Here is a 26,397-nt window from a genome sequence, read left to right as displayed (position 1 = left end):
AAAAAAACAAAAAAAAACGTCATCTTACAAATAATACTTTGAATGACCCGAGGCAATCGCTTGAGATAGTGTTTTGCTGAGAGTGGAAGTCGGCCCGATTTGTCACTTGGCCAGCGAAGTGAGCTCATCAGTACCACATGAGGCAACATCTGGGCTGTAATGAGCAACTGCAAAACGCTCTGATTGAGAAGCGGGGAGACGCCAGAAAAGCCCTGTCACCTCAGTTACAGTCACGGCTTAGAGCTCCAGGAAATTAAGAGTTGGATCAAAGTATTTCTCCATGATATTCGATGGCAAAAGTTACCTTTTTGAATTTGAAATACATTCAGATGTTATTTTACGCAAGGAAACAGGCGTGCCGTGTGCAGGACAGCTGTTCCGTCCGGGCCTTCAAGGTGCCGATCGGCAGATATTCGGATGATGAGGCCTTTCCCTTCGTAAGCGGACGTCTTACAGAAGCAAACGTAAAAAGTGGACAATAAGGTTTCTTGTTTTCTGTTCCTGCTGCGTCACTGATTTCTCGGTTTGTGTCTCAATGTTGACGTAGTTCTCCAAACACGAACAGTGTGTTCTCCAATCAAATGCTAAAAAACAATAATTTCATGACAAAAAAAAAAAATACTACTCGTTTTTACACTGCAGGGCCATTCCTCCAGCTGGAATGGAAACCTCTGCTGGGCCATATTTCTGATGCCACCGACTCAGATATTCTTGACAGTTACTCTCCATCTTCATAACTTTCCAAGTTTAACTAAAGTCGGCGGACTTCTCCAGCTTGTAATTTAATAATGGGATATTTCAGTCAGAGTGACTCTAATGCAAACATTTTAAGTTTGTATACTCAAGTCATTTACTTTAAATTCAATTGCATTTTATATCCCACTAAAAAAAAAAAATAAATGGTTTCAAGACACATAAGAGAAAAAAGAACCTGCAATGCCAAATGAAAGAAAGACTAAGGCAACAGTGATCAGAGCATCTGGTTGAGAGAAAGTAAAAAAAGTCAATAATGTATCCTGTTTTATTTTTCTAGTGTGGAATGAAGAGAAGAAAACAAACATGGCATCGGCCTTTAATTCGTAATATGCTTTTCATTACATCCTGGTGCTAAAAAAATATGCCTTCTCTTTTATTCCCCTGCCATGTCATAAAGCCTTAATTGATTATTGTGATAGGATGAAATAAACCTTGAGCTGGATTTTATGACTCCAGACTTCCTGCAGAGTTTGGGAGGCAAACCGAAGGTGTCATTAGGGGCAATGCAGTACAGTAACAACCCGGAATGAGCTCACATTCTGCAAAACAGCGCCGGACGTTCGTGTCACCTTTCTTTTACGACGGCGGTTATTGTGTTGAGAATTCTCTCGAGACACAAATATGATCCGAGTGTTTTCTGGTTTAGAGGAATTGGGCAGGACAGATTCATGCGCGCAGGGTCATGCAGAGTCGTGCCTTCAGGTTGCAATCGTGTTAAGAAGACGAAAAAAAATTCGACTTCACTGATTAATGGAAAATAGAGGCTCCAGCAGTGTAAATGATGTGTTCACTTATGACCTGTAATTTCATGCTTCAATCTTGTAGGTGAGTTTAAAGGCAACCAATGTTCTACAAGTCACTGAAAAGCAACAGGCAGTTAGTGGTTGAATTATTAAAAAAAGTAGTGGATTCACAATTTTTAAAAAAAAAAAAAAGTGAATATATCTTTAAACATACGTTAAATAGTCTCCCTCAATGATGGCTGAATTAGTTTAATGAGCTGTCAGCGCAGTGTGGGACAGTCTAATGACCGACTCACTCATGAAACTTCTATGAAGTCACAGTTTCTCTACATTTTCAGGTTATTCTAACATTAATGCTAAAACTTGGCCTGGTGAGTAGGATAGAGAGAGACAGCGGCTCCACAACTCTTCAATATCTTTCATGTGGTGATGACTCCACTCAAACCTGTTACTGCGGTGTTCACTACAGCAATCAGAGCGCAGGCCTGATCAGATCACATGTGGTGAGAAACACGATGGCCTGGCCAGAGCAGAGGATACCATTCTAACCTCTGTCTGGGGACAGACTGACATAATAACTGAACTCTGGACCCTTTGACCTTTTTAATTATTAGGTAATAAATTATTACTTCTACGTAACTTTGGATTGTATTATTACAATCGGGGCCTCTGGTTCGCCTGGAACACATGGTGCTAACAGTCTGCGTCTGGACTCGCCACATAAGATCTGATCAGCAGAAACGCACGTTAATGCCAGGTGTAAACAGGCCCGACGTGACACACAGGAGGAGGGTTGCAGCGTCTTTTTCCCTAAGCAGGTTTTAATCCCGCGCATATTAAGGCGCAGGAGTCTTGTTGTTTTAGTTTGTTTTGTTAGTTTTAGGAAGGAGATTACTGGTCATTGAGCGATTTGTCTTTTGTTTCTTCAGTGTTTATTCTTTTGTTGGGAGTAACTGTGAGGGTGGTGGCTTCTTCAGAGGCTGACTTAGTATCATTCTTCCTCTCTTACTTTCTGGCTCGTTGCCAGCGCCCTTCAGTTTGTCTGAATGTTAATGATTTGAGTTTAGACTGACGTGGACAAATACAAAAACATGTTTAATAATTCTAGAGTTTCTGCAAATTGCGGAGCCGAGGAAATGAGAAATGGTGTTGCCTTCTTCCAGGCCGGGGTCCTCATCCAGAGCTTCTTTAAGCATTTCTTTTATGAGTTCTATTTTGATTGACGTGCCATACACACTATTACACAATGAGCAATAGACAAGGGGAAAACCCTGTGTTGATATGACCGAGGATTGTTTTGCATACCTGTTGCAAAAAAAAAAAAAAAAAAACTCTTTCAAATCTTGATTTATTTTTCATGTTGGCCATCACATATTCGAGGATTCCTCACAATTTGAACAAGACACACACCTGATCCATCGGTAATCATTATTTGCCTTCAGTCCATGCCGTCTACCATTAGATTTCTGTATACAGTTGCCTCATGAAGTGAGTAATTTGAAAAAAGCAGTGTACCTTCAATGTTACACACGAGTTCTGTTAACATGCTTCCAGATCACAGAACCTGCAGCTGAACACATGTTGGGTGGACAGAAAGCGCCCGCGTCTATAATCTATGTGAGCTAAATCCATTTCTTCATGTCACAGGACATAAATTTCACTCGGGGCCGTCACTCTCCATTTGTTTGACTTGTCTTTAACTTTTCAGCGAGGATTTAAAATATGGTGGGGGGAAAAGCTTGTCCAGATATCTACGCTCCTAAATCCATCCATGAAACTAAACCGTCACTGCAAAACTAAGTGTCCAATCATATGGTTTTATGAGACCAATAAGCCTCCGAGACTCTCACAGCGATTACATTCAGGCCAGAAAAGGGGGTGCAAACTAAGTCAAGGATATCCTCGCCGCGCCCCGCCTCAGCGGGCAGGCCGCCTGCTGCCTCACGCGCAGGGCTATGCTCGCTATTTTCCATCATTCATTCCCATTCCAGCTCTAATCCCTGAAAAAAAAAAAAAAACATGTTTATTTAAAACGCTCTTCTCACACCTCTAAACTTTCTTTCTCTGTTCTTACCACGTGTTCTCTCTTTGTTTCCCTGTTTATTTACCCTCACTTTTCCTTTGTCGATGCTCCGCAGTGCATCCTGTGGTCTTCCCTCAGTGTCCATATGCTCTTAGAATCAAATTGGTGGTGGTGGAGGTGGGGGAGGAGGTGGGCAGACCATCCCTCCTCCTGAGGGAGCATCTGCTTCTCTCCTTCCTCTTGTTCGCAGCCCTCCATTCTTTCCTTCCCTCCATAACTAACAAACAGCCCTGACCTCGGACGGTTGGATTTGTTACCGAGGAGCAACATGATATAAAACAAGAACTACGCGGCCAAATGACAGATCAGGTTAGCGACGTGACAGAGCTCCAGTAGATCACAAACATTTGCAGATAATTTGAGAGAACTATTCCCCCTCATATGTTGTAATCTGACAAAAAACACCTTTTCACCTCTGATACTCTGGCATATTGTGTTCGTGAACATTTGGGTAGAATTAGAGGTCAATCCCCTCCAGGTGCTCCTCATAACACTGCGCAAGAAGTTTGAGTTCAGCCGCTATGTTATTTATATTATTGCTTTACAGCAGATAAGAGAAACATCTGACTCATGCTGTCGGTGATGAAGGTTTCAAAAACCACTTTTTAAACCAATAACAGTGTGCAACACATTACCGAATGGCTTAAAATATCAAATACTGGCGAAAGGTTTTGTAATCACGCCTGTTATGCTGGTTGTGTTACAGCATCGGTACCACATTTTGCAAAGTTATAATATCAAGCACTTGTTACATGGCTTACTATATACAACTATAAAGTCTTTTCTAGGAGTTTTCATCTACGAACATAATCTTCCTTCTGCAAAGTGTTGGATATTTGATGCTGCTGAATGGATTTTCTTGTTTCTCTGCTTCTTTCCCACATTTTAAAAGGTCACCGTGAAGGCACAAGTAATATAATGAAAACTCTTTTTAATTGCAGCAATCTTTTCCCCTTTTGTTTTAATCCAGGAGGTTTGGTCGTACAGTTCAGCGCTCGCACGGCAGAGCAGAAATAAACGTCATGACTTGCGAGTTATGGGAACTGTAAAGATAATCCCATTAAGTTCGAGAGCTGTAGTAAGACAAATATATTACCTCCAAACTGATCCTGGCTTATTTTATCTCCTTTTACAGTTTTTATGCTAAACTAAGCTGTGTCATAAAGATATGTTTGGAGTTCTTGAAGTATTTGAAATAACTGCAGCGCTGCAAGTAACGTCAGGGTAACCAGTCGTCCTCTTTTGTCTAAACATGCAGACTTTTCACATCCTGTACGGGCCTTCGGGGGAGATTTTTAGAAATTCATAAAAAATGTGCCTTGTTTTTCGAGGGACTGTTAACAATGTATTGAACTGACTGTCGCTTTGTACAGAATACGCAACACAGAATGCTCCGGCGATTTGTTCTGCCGAGAAACAGAGGAAGCAGACATCGGAGCAGCATTGCCAAAGAAAATATTTGTTGTATTATATCTTTGAGAGTCTATTTTTTTCTTTCTATTGCACCATAAAAATAAAAAAAAAAAAGGAAAAAACATAAATAGATATTCTGTTAAAAGTTGATACTGTAAAACTGAAGTAACATTTTTTTCCCTGACAAGCATATTGAATGTTTATGTGTGGTTAAAGTGAGACTTTAATTTGACACATAAAGTGATTTTTTTTGTCAAACAGACCATCGGCAAATCTTAACCTAACAGACATCATCCAACACATCATCAGTTTTCTGACCTCTACTGAAGGGAAAAACGTATGTAGAGCAATAACACGCAGCCCATTTCCAGACTTTATGCTGCTCAGCTCACGTTAACAGCTTCATTCAGATGTTGCCAGTTTTTCAGATCTTGCAAAAGGTATCATAAAAAAAAGTCAGTATTAAAAAAAAAACAAGGAGACATTGTTATATTTACTGCAGGTATAAATCTGAAGTTCATTTTTTATGAACTCTAAAATCTAATCATCATTGGAGTAAATCTGGCTCAAATTCAAAGGGAACCTCAAAGCTACTCAAAGCTATTTTGCTATTTATTTCATGATCACTTCACATTTCAATCCTACTTTATTGAGTAAACACAAATCTTTACTGATCGCCTCTCCGATTTCCAGATATCTATCAATAAACAGAAAGCAGCTGAAGTGTTATGCAGCCATGACGTCCATAAACCGCCAATGAACCCAGCAACACACCCTGAGCAGTGATTTTCCATGAGCTATCCCACAATACGACTGATATAAAATTTCATATCTCCAAACAACGCGTCGCATCGACCCGCGAAATACATCAGCGCCGAGTTGCCCACGAGAGGCCGAGCAGCTGTCAGTGACCAGCAACATGTTACAAATTCAGGCGACAGAAAATGTAGGCCTCAGCGGGGGCGTTAAAAAAAAAAAAAAACAAAAAAAAAAACGTAATAGAATTACGGTAGTGTCAATGTTTCCAACTTCCATGGAGGGAGAGCAGCACGGCGAGATGCGGGACCGCTTAGGACATTTTTTTTTTTTTTAATGTGCTTTGTAAATTTGAACAGGTTGTGTTACATAGCATGCTTAGATTAGATTTATTCTCATATGTTCCAACTGAAATCGCTTCATTTTCAAAAAAAAAAAAAAAACCTCTAAAACTTGGAAAGAGGATGTATCAGTACTCCTTTCTTTTCTTTTCTTTTTTTTTTTACCTTTAAGAGACAACTAATCTCATGCTGCTGCCAACCTTGAAAAACCTGACTATTTTCACTCTTAATAATATGGAAGAACGTTAAAGTCTCTCCTATTGTATTCGCGTACAATAGCACTAAACCCTGTACTTTTCTGCGATTATGTAATTACCTCTTAACTGCCTTTTTACCCCTTTTTGTCGTGCTGACTGTGTCATTAAAGTTGCTTAAAATACAGCTCAGCTCTTGCATTTCTTGTGTATAAAATTATGTCTCCTGCAGCTCTCCACCGTGTCTGCTCTGCCCGGGCTCCGCACCGCTCACACAAACACGAGCTAAATCTGCAGGGCACCGTCCCCACACTGCTGACTCAGAGCGGATCAAGGCGTGGGGAGTCTTCTTTTTGGCATCAGGGCAGGAGTGCAGATCTGGAACTACCGGGCAGCGCGCCATGCGACGGTGGCGTCACACTCGTTTCCTGCGTGTAAATGCACAGAGCGGCGTGTTTTTAAATCAATAAGTCCGCACAAAGAGCTTCCCTGGATGCGTAGGAAAAGGGCGTATAAAGGGACCGCGCCGATATGTCGGTGATTGATGTGGACTTATAAAGGCATGACTTCCTGTTCAGGTCTGCCTGCAGCAGGGGTGTCGAAATCTTCCCAGTTCTGAGGCAGCGCACTGATCTCAAGGGAGCCCGACCAGTGTAACAGTAGCATAAGCAGTCATTAAAAACTATTTTTCTCAACAGTTCCAAATGTTTGCCATTTTAGTGCATCAGAATACAAACACTTAATGAAAAAAGGCAACATTGAACATCATTTCAGAAAAACGGGTGCAGCTTTCTCATTTTCAACAGAACTAGCTGATGCAATTTCCAGTAAAAATCAATTTGCATTGACATTTGCAGCATTTTTCCAACCTTCACCTTGCATATTCTTATAAATCATCGATCTGACATGAACTTCTCTGAGCTGTATCACTGTTCTATCAGCTCACTGTTACCTTATCTTCAACTGCTCTTACAGAAAACAATCATCATCTGCTAAAAATCCAGTCAATCTGTTGTTTTCACTCTCTGCAAGGTCATCCCTTGGGTGGGCTGCTTGTGGTTTATGGGTCGTATTCTTGACACCTTTGGCCATTCGTGACCCGACCGTGTGCCAGGTGAACCGGCTCGCTCCTCCTGCCTGAGGTATTCAGCAGCGCCGAGCTGCGAGCCTCATCCCATTGCATCATCAGGGAGCAGATGTTTGTGACATTTTTCCAAACTCTCCCCGCCTCTCGCGTTTGGGTCGCTCTTGGTGCGTCTTACCCCGGTTTAAACTCCATCCTCGATGTTGCCGTGCACCTTCTGGGACGTTTAACAAAGATTTCCCCCCCCCCCTGAAAGCATGGCGACGATGCTTTCACTTAAGCAAAATCAGATGATGCATAAACAAAGCAGCATATCGCAGCAACCATGGCTTCAGCCTGTCTTATTGTGAGAAACAAAAGGAGAAGGGGGAAAAACAAGGAGAGAGAGTAATGACAAAATCATGCTGTCCATTTGGCAGCAAACACCGAGGAACAATTTCAGTTGGAATCCAGGGAAACTGAGTAAGCATATTTGCCTTTCTCTCTTGAGTGTTGTCAGCATGTATTGTGCTAAAAACTAAAAGATGAGGCAGCCCATTATCAAGGTTTGACTTTAAGTCTGGTGTGCGACAACTCATCTGTGCGGTTTAGAACATTTCTTTTTCAGTTGCACAGATAAAAAGGTGCAGCATTAAAAGAAATGAGATCACATCTCTTCACGGCGAACGAACAACCGAGTGTTTTGTTCTGAGAGCTGTACCAGATTTCTGCCAGGCTAATTACAGGCCAGAGGGGGTACAAGCTGAACCAAACAGCTTAACACACATCAGAGAAATGAGGGTTTCTGTCCTTCAAAGCCCGCGGAACGTATGTATCCTCAAACCACAAGCTGCTAATAAGCCGCACCAGTAAAGAAAGAGCTATATTAAGTCAAATATAAGCTGAATAATGACAGTCAGACCACTCGAACACAAGCTTCTGCATGTTCATTTCGCATTTGCTTCCAGCTGTGTGTGTGTCACTCTTCATAAAACTAGGAAAGAATAATTGTGAGAAAGCACAGCAAAGAGCTCTTTTATTTAGCCAAGGGGGGATTTGCTTATTTGATATTTTTCTCTTGCATTGCTCTCAGATCTTCCTATTGAATGTGAAACAACGGCCTGGATTTGGTTAGCTGGATGAACAAGATTGGAAGCATTGGGGACTTCTCTATCCAGGCTCCGAGTCCCGAGGCCCGACTTCAGCTCAGCCAAGAAATAATCCTGTACATAAGCCCTTTTATTAAATACATCTTTTACAAATGAGGTAAAGTGTGTGAAGTAGTGAGCTGTGGAGGTGCGATTTGGCAAATATCCCTTGATTCTTGCACAATGCTGGTTGTTTCCTACTGTTTTCAGACTCAATGCTAAGCTATGCTCGCCATCTGCTTGCGAACGGTACGAACCAATAGTGATCTCATTCTCCTCATTAGGGCCAAAACCGTATTTTCCAACAACCAGCTCAGCAACCTGGTCCTCGATCGCCACTTTCAAGAAATCTGCGAGCTACACAGGAACCCCTGAGGTACCAGCCACCAAAAGATAAACTGTCGTCACGTGATAACCGACAAAGTGCAAGAATGGCAGTTGTAGCATGCGGGTGTATCGTTACTATTCAGCCCGCTTTGAACCCCCCCCCCCCTGCCCATATCATGCAAACTCCATCCTTACCTCTCCATCCCCCCAACTTCTTTCTCACACATACAATTGTCAGTGCGCACACAGGTCAACTAGACGGTTGGAAATCCAAGCTACTGATGGTTACCTTGGGAAATGTCAGAGTCTGGGCAGAATAGACGGAGCCATTTCTTCCCACACCTGCTGCTTTGTGTCATTATATCCGAGAGGATCCTCTCTGGTCACCTTATCCTGGTGTCCCCTGGAACGAATATGGGATAATTAGTTGGCCGATTGTCAAATGCTTGAAAAAATACAAACATTTTCAAAGTTATTTATTTTTTTATTTCCATTTCCTAATGTGAGGATATGATGTATTTTGCTTGCATGTTTAAATACCTCCCTCCGAAGTTACACGGGAAACCGGAGCGGTGAGCGGATCCAGTGACATCGGACACCCCCAAGAAGAACCAACTCTTTTCTGCAAGCCACGGGAAACACAGGATGCAATCCAGGCCGCTCACAGTCAACATGCTAACCAGCCACACAGGCACAAAGCTTGAGTTACCTCCTCCCCATTTCGTCTTTGTGCATTTCGCCATTCAGCGGGGGTAAAGAGAACCAGGGCTATTTTAGGCCCTGAGGTGGGATTAACGTCTTTTTTCACACCAAAGTGGCTTCTTATAATCCTTAGAACTAACTATGAATTAAACAGGAAGGAGCCTAAACCCTTAATTGTCGATTTTGAAAATTTGAAAAAAAAATACAGTCACAAGAATGCTTCATGAAGTCTGCTGGTTGTTCGTTCCCACGTGATTTCCTTTCATGCTGAAAAGAAGAAAAAAAAAAAAATCACATAAAGAAAGCTACTTTGCATGCGTGAGTGTTAATAAGAAGAAGCTGTGCGTAAATGTTTACCCGGGCCTGGGAAAGCAGTTTAATCTGAATGATCCACTTTCTCAGAACATAAATTTCTGACATAATTAAAAACTTTACAGACCATCACCAAAGAAACGACCGATGGCGGGAGCGCGTTTCATCTTCCTCAACCGGAACTGCAAAGCACAACCAAATAAATACACAGCGTCGGCTTTTCCGCAAGACTACTAATTAAATGAGGAGGGATTTTTTTTTTCTTCTTCTTAAGAGCAGCTTTGAAAAATATCAGCATAGTTTGGATGAGGCCACATCTTGATAAAGAGCAGTTTGGAAAAAACTGCATGTCTGAAATAGCTGGTGTTTGATTTATAATCAGATTCCTTTCCAATACAAATATTTGCCCAATCAATCGTTTCCTTGATAGAGGAAGGTGGTGTGAGGACAATCATCACACCGCGGGTCATTTGCTAAAACGGGCACGCGCCTCAGTTTGCCTGTCCTGAGCCCAGAAAGCCAGTTAAGTGGTGCATAGTTGTGTTTTGATCAACATTAACAAGTCTACACTGGTAAGAACAAAACACTTCTTTTTTCTTTTTTTTTTTTTTTTTACCACAGTGGAAAGACGATCTCATTAACAGAACATAATAACTGCAGGCACCAAAAGGCAGTCTGGGAGACTCCGGCTTTGAGCTGAGTTTATATAAAGCTGTGATTGGCCTTTGATTAAAATATTGGCAAAAAAAAAAAAAAAAAAAAAAAAACGTGCATCGGCGTGTCACTAAAAGTCAATTGGCCGTGCAATAATTACAGAAATTAATTGCGAACACCGCTGCGAGTTAAAATGGGCCTGCTGGGAAGAGAATGTGATACACAGTGACTTCAGCCAGACAAAATATGTGCAGGAATGAAGGCAGAGCAGCGGTGAATGAAAATCAGGTAGCACCTGTTAAACATCAGCAACTAACAGCAGGGATATGAATCCAACTATGTGGGTACAGCACTGCCCATCAGATTATTTGCTGGCATGCAGTGTGTGTGTGTGTGTGTGTGTGTGTGTGTGTGTGTGTGTGTGTGTGTGTGGTGTGCTTGCTTACTTGCATGCCTGTGTCCGTGCGTGCATTCGTGCTGCTTGCTTTTCTTTCCTGTGTGTGCAAAGAAAAAGAGACACATGCAGGAGATAAACACACCAGAAATGTCCACAAAGAAGAAGAAACGAGGGATCCCTTCCAAAAACCTCCTCGCTCGAGCAAATGATAGACATTTATAATTATAGCGTCTCTTACTGGACTGAGTTAAAGCTCACATCCCATGTGATGTTCATGCTGAAAAGTTTCAGTCCGGGCCAAGTCCAGGTTGAATCCATCAGTGTAACCACTCTAAAAAGGGGATTTTCTACTAACAGTGTTTCCACTGGTGTTCGCCATCAAACGACAGTTTTTCAGACTTTTTTTAAAGGTTAACTTTCACTGCTGAAAAGCGATAGCGACAAAGAGCTTTATAAATCTCCCTTGTGATGAAAACGCTCCCACATGTTCTGTTTAATTTGGAAATTAATCACACTGTGGAAGATAAAAGCGAGATAATGTCCACATTTCGGTGACTCCGAAAACTTTTTCTTTCTTGCAGAACATTTGTAATGCCTTATATCAGCAGGTTTTGTTGGCTGAGGCTTGAGTAAGAAAAGCGCGCCGTCACAGTTATCACCGCAATCTTTGTCTTCGGCTATCAGCTCATCTATTTTACACGAATGCTCGCCCCAGGCCGAGCTGTTCAGCTGAAAGAGCCCTTCGCCTCAGGCCTATGTGAGAAGTAACATGGAAATATTCGCCAGACAGCCATCTCAGTATGGTGAAGACATGGAAAACAACAGGCCGGCGGTGGTGAGTGTCGGTGACGGTTATCCACCATTAAAACACCACAGGTTCTGTTTTACACCCGCCACAAAGTGGTGCGATACACAGTGTCAGGGTCTTTTCCCAGTTTTCAGACTGACAGTTATTGCTGCTCACGCTGTTTTAACACCACGTATTCTTAAAGCTCTCCATGGACCCGCAGGAGTTTGGGCCGTAACCTTTCAGTGCATGAAGGAGGAGAAACCTGCAAAATTCTGCAGATCCACCGCTTTCTGTGAATTAACTGACGGCAGGATCGGATCCATATTGGTGGAGAAATGTTGCGATGAGACATTCAGAGCACCACAGCTGACAACCAGAAAAACTTGAAGTATGTCAATGATGCACAGATTCCTCTCACAGGGCGACAAACAAGGGCTTCACCAAAACCAAAAACAGTTGTGTTTAGTGTCTCGTTTGTCTTTCTTCTGCTTTACTTGAAAAGTCAGACAACAGAAGGATCTCTGTGGGCCTTTCACTAAGATCATGTATGAAGTGTGCCAAATTAAATTCTAATGCAAACTGCTTGCAATTTCAGTTTTGTGTGTGTTTTGCAGGTGATCAACCAAGATTAATATCACAAGATATATCATGCAAAGAGGATTTTTTTTTAATGACAGTTTTGCATCTATTGTGGTCTGTATTGTGAGAGAAACAAAGAACAACAGATTCAGAGAAGATGGCAACACCCTGGAAGGATTCAAACACAGGAAATATATTATAAGATCTGCAACTAAACGTCATGGTGAGCCAGCAGAGAAAAAGCATTTCACAATAACAGCACCATGTCTGCATCTCCTTTTTAATCACGCTAAAACCAAACAGTCATAAACAACACAGATGTTATAAAACATGTTGAACGTTGCACAGTAATCGATGAACATGAACCCCGCCCAGTGTTCTGCAACACATGCCCAAAAGACTGCAGCCGTAAAGGCAGACTTTATAAAAAACCCTAAGTACTTTGTCAAATTGAGAGAATGCATGTTGATTTTTTTTTTGCAGGCAGGCAGAATCAGACTGATTTATTTTTATTTGCATTCACTTTAACAAAGTCAAGTGTCAAGCAGTCACCATTCAGAAGTTGTAAAGCTGATATAATGAGTGGGAAGCTCCATCGAAGCGTGCAATGCTCAACTAGATTAGTTTCCATTGCAAACTTTGACACTGGTTGACAAAGATAAAGGACAGAAGTCTAAATTGCCGTATCAGTCCCTCACTGAACCAGCTTCACCTTCTTGCAAACGCCTTGTATGCGTGCGGAGTGTGTGCCAGAGGGTCAGCAGGGCATTAGCGCATCTCAAACAATGCCTCAAGTTTCTCGTGGTGTCACCCAATCTACTGTCCGCTATTTCAGTAAACCCTTCTTACATTATCCCCCTCAAGGCGTCCCTCATGTGACACCTGTTGTTTACCTCGCCGCGGCGGAGACACAACCGGTCTGAATGAAACGTCGACAGTCGAGAAGTGGCGGACCTCCAGAGAGCATGCGCACGGCAGCATCTTCAGCCTCTCTGTCTTCTTCGGACACTCCCACCGACAGCTGTGGAGCGGAGACGGAGCTGCTGACGTCCTCAGGGGGGTAATTTTGTTGTAAATGTCAGATTGAGGGGGGGCAATAAAGTCAAACCCAAACCAGGACCAAAAGTAACCAGAAAGAAGTGTAACCTAACACCAGCCACCGCCTCTTTGAGCAGGAGCTTCAACAGCACCACATCTGGCCTATATATAGCTTATGGGCTGCTTTTGTATTTCTGGAACTCTCACACTATTTGTTTTTACTGTCTATTCCTTCTTCCGGTCACCAACTCACAGCCCGAGTCATTTGCTGACAGTGTTTCTGCTGCGTGTTTCAGAAACTCATTCAGAACAACACTCACTCAATTTCCTTAAATCACATTAAATACATTAAATGAAATATTTTCCTTGCACACTGCTGCAAGGAATATACTTTACGTGATTAACTGAACCTCCATAAAGAAGAGTCGTTACGTTTTACTACCTGTGGACATCAAATTATTCACACAGGAATACGCAGCTGCCGCTATGACTGAAGGCAAAACTTATAAAGCGCACTGAAAAGAGCTGCCTGCCACTGATTCTATTCACACGCAAAGACATTTCAATATAAAGAAAATTACAACTGATGGGGAGTTATTATTTTTGCCAACCATGAAGTGTCAAGCATGGCAGCTGCCTTCAGTGGTGCAGGAGAGTGTGTGTGTGAGTGTGAATAAAAACGTAAAGCCTTTGGAAGACAGAAAAAGTGCTATATGCCAGAGAATATGCCAGAGAATTTCATCATTTACATTTACATAAGTCATTTCAAATCTGTATCTGAAAATAATGTATTAATATCAAGGTAAAACGTTGTTTTGCATTTACAATCAATGTTGCGTAGATTTCTGCCATTTAGCAATTGATTACATAAACAATTATTTATTTAAAGAGCATTACTGTATTAGAACTACTAAAAGTAACCAGATGCATGCAAAAAAATACACATTTTTTTAGTGCAGAAATGTAATAAAACCTTGCAGCGTGTGCTACATAAGCTACATGAGCTGTCAGCTCTGTGTGAGTCAGACTAATGTCTGATTCCCTATTGATTTCTGGATTAAAGGTTATAGGTAATAGGTCGTATTACATTCTGGGACGAAGGGAAATAAGATTCTGTTTGTTGAGATTATGGAAGGGAGAGGGATTGAACACAACTAGAGCCGTTTTCAGCTCAAGAAATTCCCCAAAGAGCTCAACATCCCTGCTGCTGAGTTTGAAGCCAGTCTGGGTTGATGTGGAAGATTCATGCAGTGCAGCAGGCTGACTGTATGGAGGAGAAGAACTGTGTTGCGGTCAGAAGCTGTTGTCAGGTTGTGTGATACGCTGTGTGATCAGGTTAAAGAAAGAAACACCCAGACTCCTGAATCGGACAGGAAATGTCAATCAAAACCGCTCCAGCAGTCGAGTGCAGTGAAACCGGTGTTCACTGTGCAATTTCTGTATTAGTTCAAAATATAGAACCAGAATCTATCTAATATTGGGGAAAAAAAAAAAAAATTATATATATACATATATGTATATATATATATATATATATATATATATATATATATATATATATATATATATATATATATATATATACATATATGTATTTATCATATATGTATATCTGCTGGTAAACATGGTTTTGGATATTTTCCTGTGTGTCGTCGGAGGTGCCTGACCACACATGTCTTTCTCCGGTTTCAGGGTGACGTTCGGGGAGACATCCAGACGTTTCCTGGTTCCTTGTGGTTCCTGCATCGGCTCTGGTTCTGAGTGGGTGGCTGACTGTCTTCTAGACTGGCATTCCCCCCACAGACACAAGGAATGACAAAAACTTCGAAAAACAAAGGCAGAACCAAAAAACCCCAATTGACTTGCACAATAAAATCCTAATTAGCTACTGGCAATAATGATAATAAAAATATAGTCTAGACATGCTGTATTGAATAAAAAGCTGAGGTTTTATGAGAGTGTAATGCATAGTATATAAAAAAAAAAAACACTCTTCAATATTGTCCAAAATCCCAGTGACAGTTTATATTATCTTGTTTTATGAATAATAAAAGCAGCTTTGCAGTTTTCTTGTTTGCTGATGCAGGGGGAAAGTATGCTGGTGGGTGTGAGTGAAGTCTGGGTCAGGGCTGCACGCTGGAAACAGCTCAGTGTTTCATTAGTTTGCCTACTGGTGCTTTATTGTTATTGAAGTGGCTGTTAATTTCAGTTAACTATAATAAAGAGCCAGAGGAGAATTAGGCTCGATGGCATACTTAAGTACCACGGCAGTAATTCTTGTGGCGTGCTTGGGTGTGAGACTGTGCTTGTACGTAGTATTTGGTTTATTGGCCCCATCTTAAGCAGCACAGCTTAAGGGAATAATTCAACATTTTGGGAAATAAGGTTTTCTTTTTTTTTTATTATTATTTGTTTTTGAAGAGGCGGAAAAATTAAAGCACTCTTCTATCTGTATGGATGTGGGAGCCCTTCAGCTTTTAAGATACTCAGTTCTGCCCACAGAGGGCAACAGGAAGTGCTATTCCATCCATCCATCTTGTGGAGGAGTCACAAATTAACCTCAAACGCACAATTTCAGAGGAGCTTCCTGCCACACACACTAGCATCATGCAAAAAAAAAAGAACGTCCCCCAAGCTCAAAATCAAACAGGCATCATAAGAGAGTTATTTTATGCCTCCTTATGCCTTTGAATCTGAGGAAAAATAACTCACGAGTGAAAATGGTTGATCTGCTCTTCTTATAAAGAACCATGTTCTGATGTCTCAACCAAAGTCGATCTGACAGAAACTTCAAGCATTATCCCCAAAAGCATATTCAGCAACATTTTTGACGCGGTACCTGCTTCTGTAAAGTAAAAATCTACGTACTCCTCATTTCTGAGCAATGTTGGCTCTTTATCAGAAAAATCACTACGTTTTTTGCTTTTTTTTTAAAGATTGACCACAAAGTGTTTTTGTTAAAGTCGTAAAGTCTACTTTGCCTTTAAAATGTCAGAAGCAAGTTGAATCTTAATAGCAGACTGCAGCTGTAAAAAGTGACGTTTTTTCCAGGAATACTGAGTTTTTAGGCATTTTGAGAGAAAAAAAAATGCATATTTAAAATGAATGGATCACATACAAAAGAGTGAAAGAGAGGTCTAAATGCTTAATGGCTCATCCATATGCACAGATTTGCTCTTTATTTTTTTTCCAACCTTTTTACTAATTCAGCATCTCCACGTTTTGCGACGACGACCGAAACCAGACTATCTGTCACGTAACTTAGTGCCGCTGAGTTTTATTGTGCGGAGACAGTGTGGCGATGCCGGTTGGTGCCACAGCGGACGCCAATAAAACAAGTCATTCTCTAATTGTGTTTGTCATTTACTGCTTGTAACAAACGTGGGGCGGTGTGCTGCGCTCCCGTCGTCTTGAACGGTTCGCTCAGCGGATGATCCGCCGATGGAAACGCGCAGTGACTTTTGAGCATGGCGGAAAAAGTAAAAGCATCTATTTTCGTAGAGCTCTGGTGCAGAGCTTTTCCTCGTCTGCAGCGTGCGGCTCCGGCTCGGCTCCCTTTGATCTTTTTCTGGAATCAAATGTAATGATTGTGGCCGACTTTGAAATCTGGAAACGCACTTGCTGTGTCTCATTGCGGAGCTGCTTTGCACGTCTCTCACTGGCACATTTCGGCTGCTGTTTACTGCCGTCTCACTCATTTGAAAATTTGGAAAGTTTTGATGAGATGAACCAAACAAACATCGACTCATTAGCGCCCAGATATTAGAGGATTTTTTTTTGCTGTCTCAACAGAATGTGCCAGACGTTTCGAGGAATATGTGGACATTTTCAAAAGTGTGTGATGAAAAGATGAGTGTCGCTCTTAATCATCAAGCTACTCAGTGTATAGCTGGAGCCAAATCTGGCTGAGCTCAACGCACTGGAAGTAAACACACAAGCACTTCTGAAGGGAAAGGTCCGTTTCTGTGTGTTTGTGTGTTTTCAGCACGAGAATTACAAACGGTTAATGAGTGAGTTTGGACACAAGCAAAGAAATGGTGAAGCGGTGAGTTCAGATTACGTCGAAAAACACTTGGATCAGAAGGTCCAAAGTGTGCAGAAGCCACAGAAAACGCTTCTGAGCCACAAGCTCATTCCGACCTGTTACTCTGGTTTCCCAATACACCTTTATCACGTCGCTGCTGGCTGACCAGAGTGACGTGAGCATGAGTGAAAACAGAAAACACAACAGCACAACTCCAATCATGCACACATGAGATAATGTACCATTCATCCATCCATATTCTGCAAACGATTTATCCAAGTTCATGCTGTGCTATTAACAGTTTCAAGCAGTCCAAAAATAGCTGAGCTGAACTCTCCCACTCTTCATCTGAAACAGTAGGTTGGAAAAAAAACCTTTATCCTCAGCTCATTATTATATCCTCATAATTTGAACGATCTAAAATCAAGCATTTGAACTTGATATCAGAAAAGATAAAACAGTTCATCATGAAACTATACCTTCCATCCTTTTTTTGTCCTTTTTAACCAGTGTAGGTTATTTTTCCCTTATTATTAGTCATCCTTTTCAACAGACGCCTGAGTAAATGACGAGACGCCATTGAACGGGGAGAGTATTTCGGTACGACAGTAACTCTTCACTCAGTATATTTTAGACTGTAATGGTAAATGGAACCGGAGCACAGCTCGTCTTTCATGTGGTAACAGGCCTATTTGTTGGAGTTGGGGGACCACGGCTTTATGTTATTTAAATGGATTTATGAGCCAATATTTCTATATATAAATATCTTCATACCGCAAGACTCAGGGTGGGTTTTTTTTTTTCCTTACATGCGACTGCAGTTTGGATAGAAATGTACGGTTTTTTTTTTTTTGGTTGTTGCTTCTCTTATGTACAAGAGCACACCAAAATATCATCTGCAGCCCACATTACACATGCAGCAGAGGGAAAACCAACCACTTTTGGTGACAGAATTGGCATCTTTAAGGGATTTTATGGAATATGTGTATGGCATTTAGCTCGCTTGGTAGTTGTTTCTAACGCTTTGAAACACTTTGAAGTGACTCAACAAGTATTTTCTGTGAAGCTTAAAGGCAATCCTGGTCACAAGAAAATGAATGCTTCAATGACTTGGTTAGTCTCATGATTGCAGTGCCACCAACAGGTAATTCTTTTTATGTGTGCTACTAAAAATCTCAATTCAAATCCCCAACAGGTGAATTGGCACAAGATGCTGGAGACACCAGAGCGCTGAGTTGAAAAAAAAAAAAAAAAGAAGTGCTTCTACCACAGTGTAAAAACAGAGATACGGATTCAAACAAAAGCAGTGACGGCGGTCTGTAATTTTAAACAGCAAGCCGGATTCCCCCACGTACACAATATTAGCGTTTATGTGTCGTTCCGCCATTCTGACTCCCTTCTGAACACACTCTTTAAGCTCTTCTGCAGCCACCGTGAATGCGTAGCATAATAAAAGCTCCATTTTCAATGCTACAGCCACACAGCAGGCGTGAGTGTGTGACCATGCCATTAACGTATGTGGGATTTTATTCGGCTGAAATCTGGATGCTGAATTCATATCTCCCTCTCAGTGATCCCGTGGCAGAGGACCACATTTTCATCATCCTAGCTGTTTTCCATAGTTTTTTACAACTTAAAGTCTTTTTTAACAATGTGCCCTGATAGTTAAATATATACAAAGATAACTATGTCCTCCAATTATGGCTTTTTATAGTTTGGCTACTGTGTTTGTTCTACTTATCTAGCAATGCTGCCACGTCACTGTGTCTCATCCTGTCTTATCTCTGCCACACGTAGACTAATAGTACAATCCCCAGGGAATGCATCTGAAACAACAGTCACTTTTATGTTTTTAAAGTTTATGCTTTCTTTGTAACTCGTGCACTGCGTTTTCGGCCCACGGGCCATATTTTTGACACCTTTGGCCTCAGGACTGCGTCACATAGCTGTGAGCAGGGCCATATACTCCCATCCCTGTACATTACTGGGAAATCAGGAATGTTAAGTTATTTTGCAGCAGGTGCCGGTTTTCTGTACGACAGACAAGTGCCTGAATATATATTTCACCTCTTTAACTCGAGCTTTATGCAGAAAGAGAAAGAGACTTCCAGGTCTTCATTTTTCCAGGCTGCTCCATTTACAGCAGATCAGGTTTTGCAGGCCGTAAATCTGTCACTGCTTGCGGTTCCCTTCACCTTGTTGCAGATTAATTTGGCACTGTAATGACTTTTGTAAAAATGTGTCCTCACTTGCTCTTTCGTTTTTGGTTCGGAGTCTCACCTCAATTTACTCGTCAGAGCCGGGGTGTAATTAAAACACTGTAGAGTCCTTAAAGGTACTAACTTTAAATTTTAGGTATGAAACTTTTTTTTTTTTGTCATAATGACGCACGAGGCTCCAGTTGATACATGCAAACAACCCCCCCAAAATAGGAGTTTATAATTTCAGCCGAACAAAGAGTCCATTATGGCCGACTCGGGGGCTGGGAGAAGACGCTGACTGCTGATATTTCTGTTTGTTTAAACTTTTTTTTTCCACTCAAAGTGAAATAACGCTAATTTTGGTTTGCGGTATGTCGGTGGTCGGGGATTGCAGAGTGGTGCGAGGAACAGATGGTCTGAGTAAAACCTGTTTAAAAAAAAACACACAGCCACTTGTGACGGTGCAGCTTCTCTTCTGCCTTTTGATTGTGCAGTGACAGATCACGGCCGTGGTGAGACGGCACATATTTCTTTTGAGCTTTTGTTTGATTTTTTGGCGTGTTCGCTGCAATGGCAGCAATCAGGGAACCGAACAGGCCAGAAACACGCCGTACCAGTGTAGCAATCAGCCAAAAAACAGGAGAAAAAGCACGGGTCCCATTCCCAGCCGTAGCACACACATGGGAGTCTGTTCCCACTAGCGCCTTAAAATAGTCACAGAGGGCTTTTCAATTATACAGGCCACACTGAACGAAGGGGCCCAATCATAAAACCCGAGTGTTTACCTCCTCGCTAAATCTTATTCTGCTTTGAATGAGGGAAAAGGAGGCGGCTGGGAAGCCGGGGACGGAAGGACGGGGCCAGAGGCCGCGATACTGTACGGAACAGTGTAGGAAACACAGCGGGGAGCTGTAACTGTCAGCCATCTGTGACCCGAGGCCGGGAGAGTATCGGCCGTAACGTCAGAATCAGCATCAGGCTGTAACACTAGATCCAGAGATGGGGGGGGGGGGGGGGGGGGGGGGGGGTCATTGAGGAGGCAAACTCAGGTCAAGGTGTAAAAAACCCAAGTTCTAGTCGTTCGGTGTCAAAGAGCCGCTCCTTCATTTTCTGTCAGAGTCAATTAGACTGTCGCTACCTTCAAACAGCAGAACTCATAAAGCCCCCACCATCTAATCCCTTTCAATCCAACACTGAGGTATAATGACCCTTCAAAATCTTGACTCTGGTTTTGTCTCTTGCAGATTCCCACAAATCCACTGTCTGCATGTTGTCTTATGATATTCAGTTTTGTTTATATTTTATGCCATTTTAATTTTGTGTACTGTCAAGTCTTTTAGCTGCATAACAGAGTCTCATTGTTCCTTTGAACCACTGACATTAAATACTTATCCTAGTTTATTCTGTTCTAAGCATCATAAAAAGGCACAAATACTGAGTTTTGTTAATTCTGTGTCAGTTACGGAGCAGGCACGATCTGGATTATGAGTCTCCTTAAACCGCTCTGACTTTATTGCTAATGCGCCGCACTGCTATGTTAAAAAAAAAAAGGGTCTCCATTTACAAATCTCACTTCTCGCAGAGCTGAGTGAGAACATCTGTGCAATAATAGAATTGCAAAGTGGGTCCCTGTTGCAAATTCTCACAGCTGACATCCTTCAACTGGCATGAAACTCTCTTGGTTCACAGAGTTAAACCTTCCAGCAGAGGTTTGTCCTCCGAGTTGCTCCGCAGGATTCCCTCACCGTCATCATGGAAAATATTGCACATCCTGCATACACACGCACACGTATGCGGAGTTGCGCACTTTCTAGAAACAACGAGTGCAATGGGGTGTGGATTCTCGCGTTCCCAGCTCTCTTTGTGCATTGCCGCTTTGAGAAAACCAGTCGGACCAGTTTGGACGGAGCTCCCTCAATAAATTGCAACGCAAAAGGCATCTTTTATAGAACATCTTGCTATTTATGATGCTCTCCAGGCAAACCCACAATGTGCTGCTTTTCTATTTCTCCCAGCTTAACAACCACTTAAAACTGTGTTCATTACTATTCTGGAGCGCAAACTCTATCATAAAGCTGATATGGAGGCATCAAATCCTCCTCAGTGCTTAACTGCTTCTTTTTTTATTTGCACACATGTTTTCCCTGGGTACATAAAATGACACTCTCACTGTTTGTTCTCTTCTGCTGTGTGTTATTCGTGAAGTTTCTTCGCCAAAACTTGAAATGATCTTGATCATATTGTATCCGAGAGTTGCAGAAAAATAAAAGTAAGCGCAGCTTTGATTGTTAAAAACCGACGGCTCTGGGGGCTGACAGTGTCCAACGGTAAAATAAATATATTAAACAACTAGATGTTTTTTTCAATATAGGGAGTTAAGTCATAAATCATTGATGCTCATTTAAGGGTAAATTAGATTTTTGTTGATCTTTAATTCAGCAGGTCAACCTCAGCGTAAACAGCCCCATCTGATCTTTTTCTGCTGGCTGGATGCTCAGGGGATTATGCTTTTTAACGAGCTTCTCCTCATAGGAGGCGGATCATCCCTATCAATATTTCAACGCATATATTAACATTATCCAAATTGATTAAGCACCTTGGCAGTCTTAAATGTTGTTTATCAAAGGAAAGGTCACTTGATGTATTTGGCTGTCCAACAGGGTATCTTCCTGAGGACTCCATAGGAAGACACGGTGTAATATTGATCAATGGTTTAGCTTAGCTTAGGTTCATCATCAGTAAATGTTTACACATCCCTTGAGGGAAACAGTAAAGAAACATCGACGTGCATGTTTTTTTTTTTTTTTTTTTTAGAAGTGAGACGGTTATCACAACTGCTGCGTGCAAATCGAAGTTCACACAGCCGTGGAAAAACTACCAAATTTGCATTTGGGGCGAGATGACTCATACCAACGCTGCAAAATGTCTCATCCCTGCAGCTGTGATAATCCGCAGCTCGGGTCTAATTCGGGCTGCTGTTCTGCACAGTTTCAGGGTTTCAGGCAGAAAAAAACAACAGTGACATGTAGAATGGAGCATCCAGAAAGGTGAGACGAAAAAAAAGAAATCTGAAATCAAATGTTTTGTGGAGGAGAAATTCATTTTGCTCATTTCTTTTTTCTTTCTAAATAAAAATGTAACAGCAGCTGTAGCCAAAAGAGAAAATGCAAATACCTTTCATTTTATTCCATCCACAGACCGATTCAATTTGACTCTTGAGACCAGTTGATATAACATTTAATTTGATTTCAGAACACAGGATTATGTTATTTACCCTGGCAGGCAAAGTCGTCTTTAATGAACACACAGTGGTGTATGGTGGCTGTCTAATGCTCCATTTGGCACATCGGACGAGGTCAGATGATGTTAGAGTAAAGCACACTAAATTGCATTATTATTATTATTATTTTACAAGACAATGGAGAACAGATGAACCCTTTCAAGGTTATCAGGGTACTTCTGCCTCTATCTGGCTAAAAATAAAGGGTTTTTCCTCACAATCAAAAAAATCCATCTTTCTGTTCCTGTGATGAGGGTGACAAAATTAGATATGCTCAAGAAAATGAAAAAAAATCACAATCAAGAGCAGGTAAGTTGAAAATTATTTAGTATACCCACGTTTATTGAGCACAAGGAGCAGATTAAACCAACCTAGACACCTTCCAGGGTTGGTACTGGGTTATGTTATCGTCTCCTGTGATTTGAAATGAGGTCAAATGTTAGGTGACTTTTTCCAGTGCGTCACAGACTCTGGCCCGCCCCCCCCCCACCGATTGCCTTCACTGCAATGTTCTTTTGGGAAGTAGGTCCACTGACTGTCTCAGAGACAATCTGACAGGGGGAAAAAAAAAGTTGCAACACCATTCTTGATTGGAGCCTCCTATTGCATGCGTCAAACCTCGACAATACGTGACAAACTTTGACATAATGAAGCCATAAAAATAGATTAGACAATGTGTAAAAAAAAAAAAAAAACTTGAATCACAAAAAGATTTTCCATTAGACTGCAGCATTTTAAGTTCTTAATAACTAATCCATGTTTCATTTGAGTTTCTACCATTGAAATTTATTTCTCTGGACACCACATCTAAAATCGCCAGGGGACTCAGAAAGCACTAAAAAACATTTACAACATGGGAAAAACTGTGTTGCAATCACATCCTGAGCGAGGCTTTAAAAATCCAGCCCTGAATGCCTTTTACAAACACACTGGGGCCTTGCGGTGTGCAGCTCATTCATGAATCTACTTCTTTGGAGTTCCTGCTGCTTGAAAGTGTAAGTCTACCACTTCTGAGTCAGAGCCAAGGGACGCCTTCGCTCTCCTCTCTCTGTCTCAGCCATTCATGCCCTGTGGAGAGTTCGCTCCACCCAAACAGTCTCTCCATGGCGACACTTACACTGTACATAGACCTACCTTCAAGGTGTGTGTCTTTTTTTTTTTTTTTTTCCCTTTTTTCATTACTACCCGAACGGCCTTTGAACTATGACAACGGTTGAACGACACGGCGGCAGATAAGGGGTTTCCCTCCTCAAGGCCTCCGGTTGCCGAGGCAACCCTGCGAGTCGACAAACATTGAGCCTGCATACCAGAGGATCTCCCAGGAAGTCCGAGAGGCTTTCCTGCTGCCTTGTTGTTGTTGTTGCTATAGTAGTGGCTGCCAGGCTGGGAGTGTACGCAGGTGAGGGCAGGCACGGTTACTGTACCTGCCCTCACTCTCGGCTCCCCATTCAGACCACGGATAAAAACAGAACACGGTGTTTATATATAGCCAAGGACACACCTGAAAGACGTCACGGCCCAGGGCATTCCCTGATAAAGAGACAATATATGGTTTGGCACGTTACTACTGTGGATATAAATCAATGTGTCAAGGTTGCAATTGTTCAGATGAGAAACGCGGTCTGTGATATAATCACTGAACTCAATGGATTTACTTTCCTTGACGAAATATAAAATATAAAACCTTGTCCCTCTTGACCCTTGTAAAATCAGCACGTTTTAATATGAATGGTGGGTGATTCATTTTCTTATAAACTTTGCTGTTCTCAAACAGGCGTCAGTCAAATTCTTGCATTTGAGTGTTGTGTGATTTAAAATGGAATTCCTAAACAAACTCGTCTGTTTTCAGCCACATGTAAAGGTATGTTCCCACCTTCAGTTGAAAAAATACGTTTTTGTGTGCACATATTGAGAGAAACTGGTTTTCTTGCATCAAGGTTACTTTGTGGCGTAGTGACTGACAGTGAAGACGACTGTGTATACACATCACCACAAATTAAAATACAAAAAAAGAGTCTTAAAAAAATACAACCCAAGACTGTTCACAGCAATTTTCAATTTATTTCAGAATTCCTTGTAACGTCTTGTCAGCCAGTCCGAGTGAAACAATGCCGAGATCTGTTTTGGAAGATTTAGCAGAGTTTTCCCACCCGACCCCTGTAAAAGTCAGCATGTGCCTGTGCGTGTGTGTGCGTGTGTGTGTGTGCGTACATGGTTTGTCACGGTCACTAGGGAGGCAAGAGGCTTGCAGTCGTTCAGTGCAAACACAAACCAGGACCATCTGCACTCCTGGATCCCGTCCAACAGCAACACCAGCAAACACAGAGACACACACACATACACACACACTCAAGCAAAATCCACATCCACACACACTTATACATGATATCATGATCTGGGTGTCAGTGGCTGTAGCACCTCATCTTTTAAGGTGAACGTGTACATTCTGGATCCAGGGCAGATGTTCTGGAATCATCTAAAGAAAATCATGGCAACAATTCAAAACGAAGACAAACTGGACAATTAACATTTTACTAAACTAAATCTCCAGGATTCGCGAGGAATAACTGCACAGTGTTCGTAATAGCTTCGCATCACACAGATTGTGAATTTGATATCTTGCCTTAGGTCGTAGTTTCGCTGTCGTTGGGTAATGTTGAGAAAAGAAGTGAAGCATGTTGTTATGAAACAGTGACTGATGCTATGAAGCAGCAGGCCAAAGTGAAAATGCCTTTTTCCCTGCCAGAGATTCGGATTGGAAACCGCAGATCCATGGCACAGAACCACATGGGCCTTCCTCATGCACTACACAGGAACGTGTGTGCATGTGTGTGTGCGTGTGTGTGTGTGTTTTCTCGACATGCTTGCGGCTCTAAAAAGGTTTCATTTGGTTTCAATCATATCTCCAACTGTAACTGTAACCAAGTGTCGTGTTGATTTTACAGCAAAAAATCCAAAGCTAAAACAGCCGCAAATCAGTTTTCATGGCACTCAGACACCTGATGAGAGCGTTCTCATGTCGGAGCCTCGGTTTGAGCAGCAGCTTCAGCTCAAACCCCCCCCCACGTTTGTTTTCTCTCCTCCGCAGCGGAGATGTTTTGAAGAAGACATCCTCAGCTAATTAAGTCTTTGAGGTTCGCCTTCGTGATCCGCGTTGCTCGGCTACAACCGAAAACAGCAGTGGGTTTTCCAGCTGTATACACTGTACAGTTAACCATCCATCAAGCCGGTTCCTCGCTCCCTCTCAAACGCCACAACTTCCCTTTGAACCGAGTATTATGGATTGAGAAAGAAAAACATATTTGATAGTCTCACTGTGCTAGAACGCTCTCGTCGTGACTCAAGACGATCTGCTGTGAGCTCTTATCAGCCACGCAGACGGCTAATACACGTGGATTATTAGTCAGTGCTGGCCCAGATTGCGCCGGAGCCTCTTGAGCTATCGCACAGACTGTCATTTTGTGATGGAGTTTGTTTACCAAAAGGCACGCGAGACATTCTGCTGCTCAAACTAAGTGAGATTTTAACAGAGACACCAGAACGCTTTGTAATGTGTTCATAATTCTCCTGGAACAACACATTTCATGGCGATCGAT

General features: G+C 41.9%; 1 protein-coding gene across 3 annotated transcripts in view; it reads right to left on the bottom strand.

Moving 5' to 3' along the window:
• Nucleotides 1–9,567, bottom strand: part of klf4 (Kruppel like factor 4) — a 42,620-nt gene extending 33,053 nt beyond the window's left edge. For 2 of the 3 annotated variants that reach the window (XM_030084807.1, XM_030084808.1), the window contains exons 1-3: nt 9,534–9,567; nt 9,365–9,446; nt 9,114–9,227 (exon numbers count right to left, since the gene is read on the bottom strand). The gene's annotated coding sequence lies outside the window, so the exon portion shown is untranslated. Of the gene's footprint in view, nt 1–9,113; nt 9,250–9,364; nt 9,447–9,533 lie in introns of those variants that run through there. The other variant, XM_030084809.1, reaches the window with a different exon arrangement.
• Nucleotides 9,568–26,397: the final 16,830 nt, after the last annotated feature.

This window comes from Salarias fasciatus (assembly GCF_902148845.1).
Source record: "Salarias fasciatus chromosome 7 unlocalized genomic scaffold, fSalaFa1.1 super_scaffold_4, whole genome shotgun sequence".
NCBI classification, from domain to species: Eukaryota; Metazoa; Chordata; class Actinopteri; order Blenniiformes; family Blenniidae; genus Salarias; species Salarias fasciatus.
This window is presented reverse-complemented; position numbering and strand designations above follow the sequence as displayed.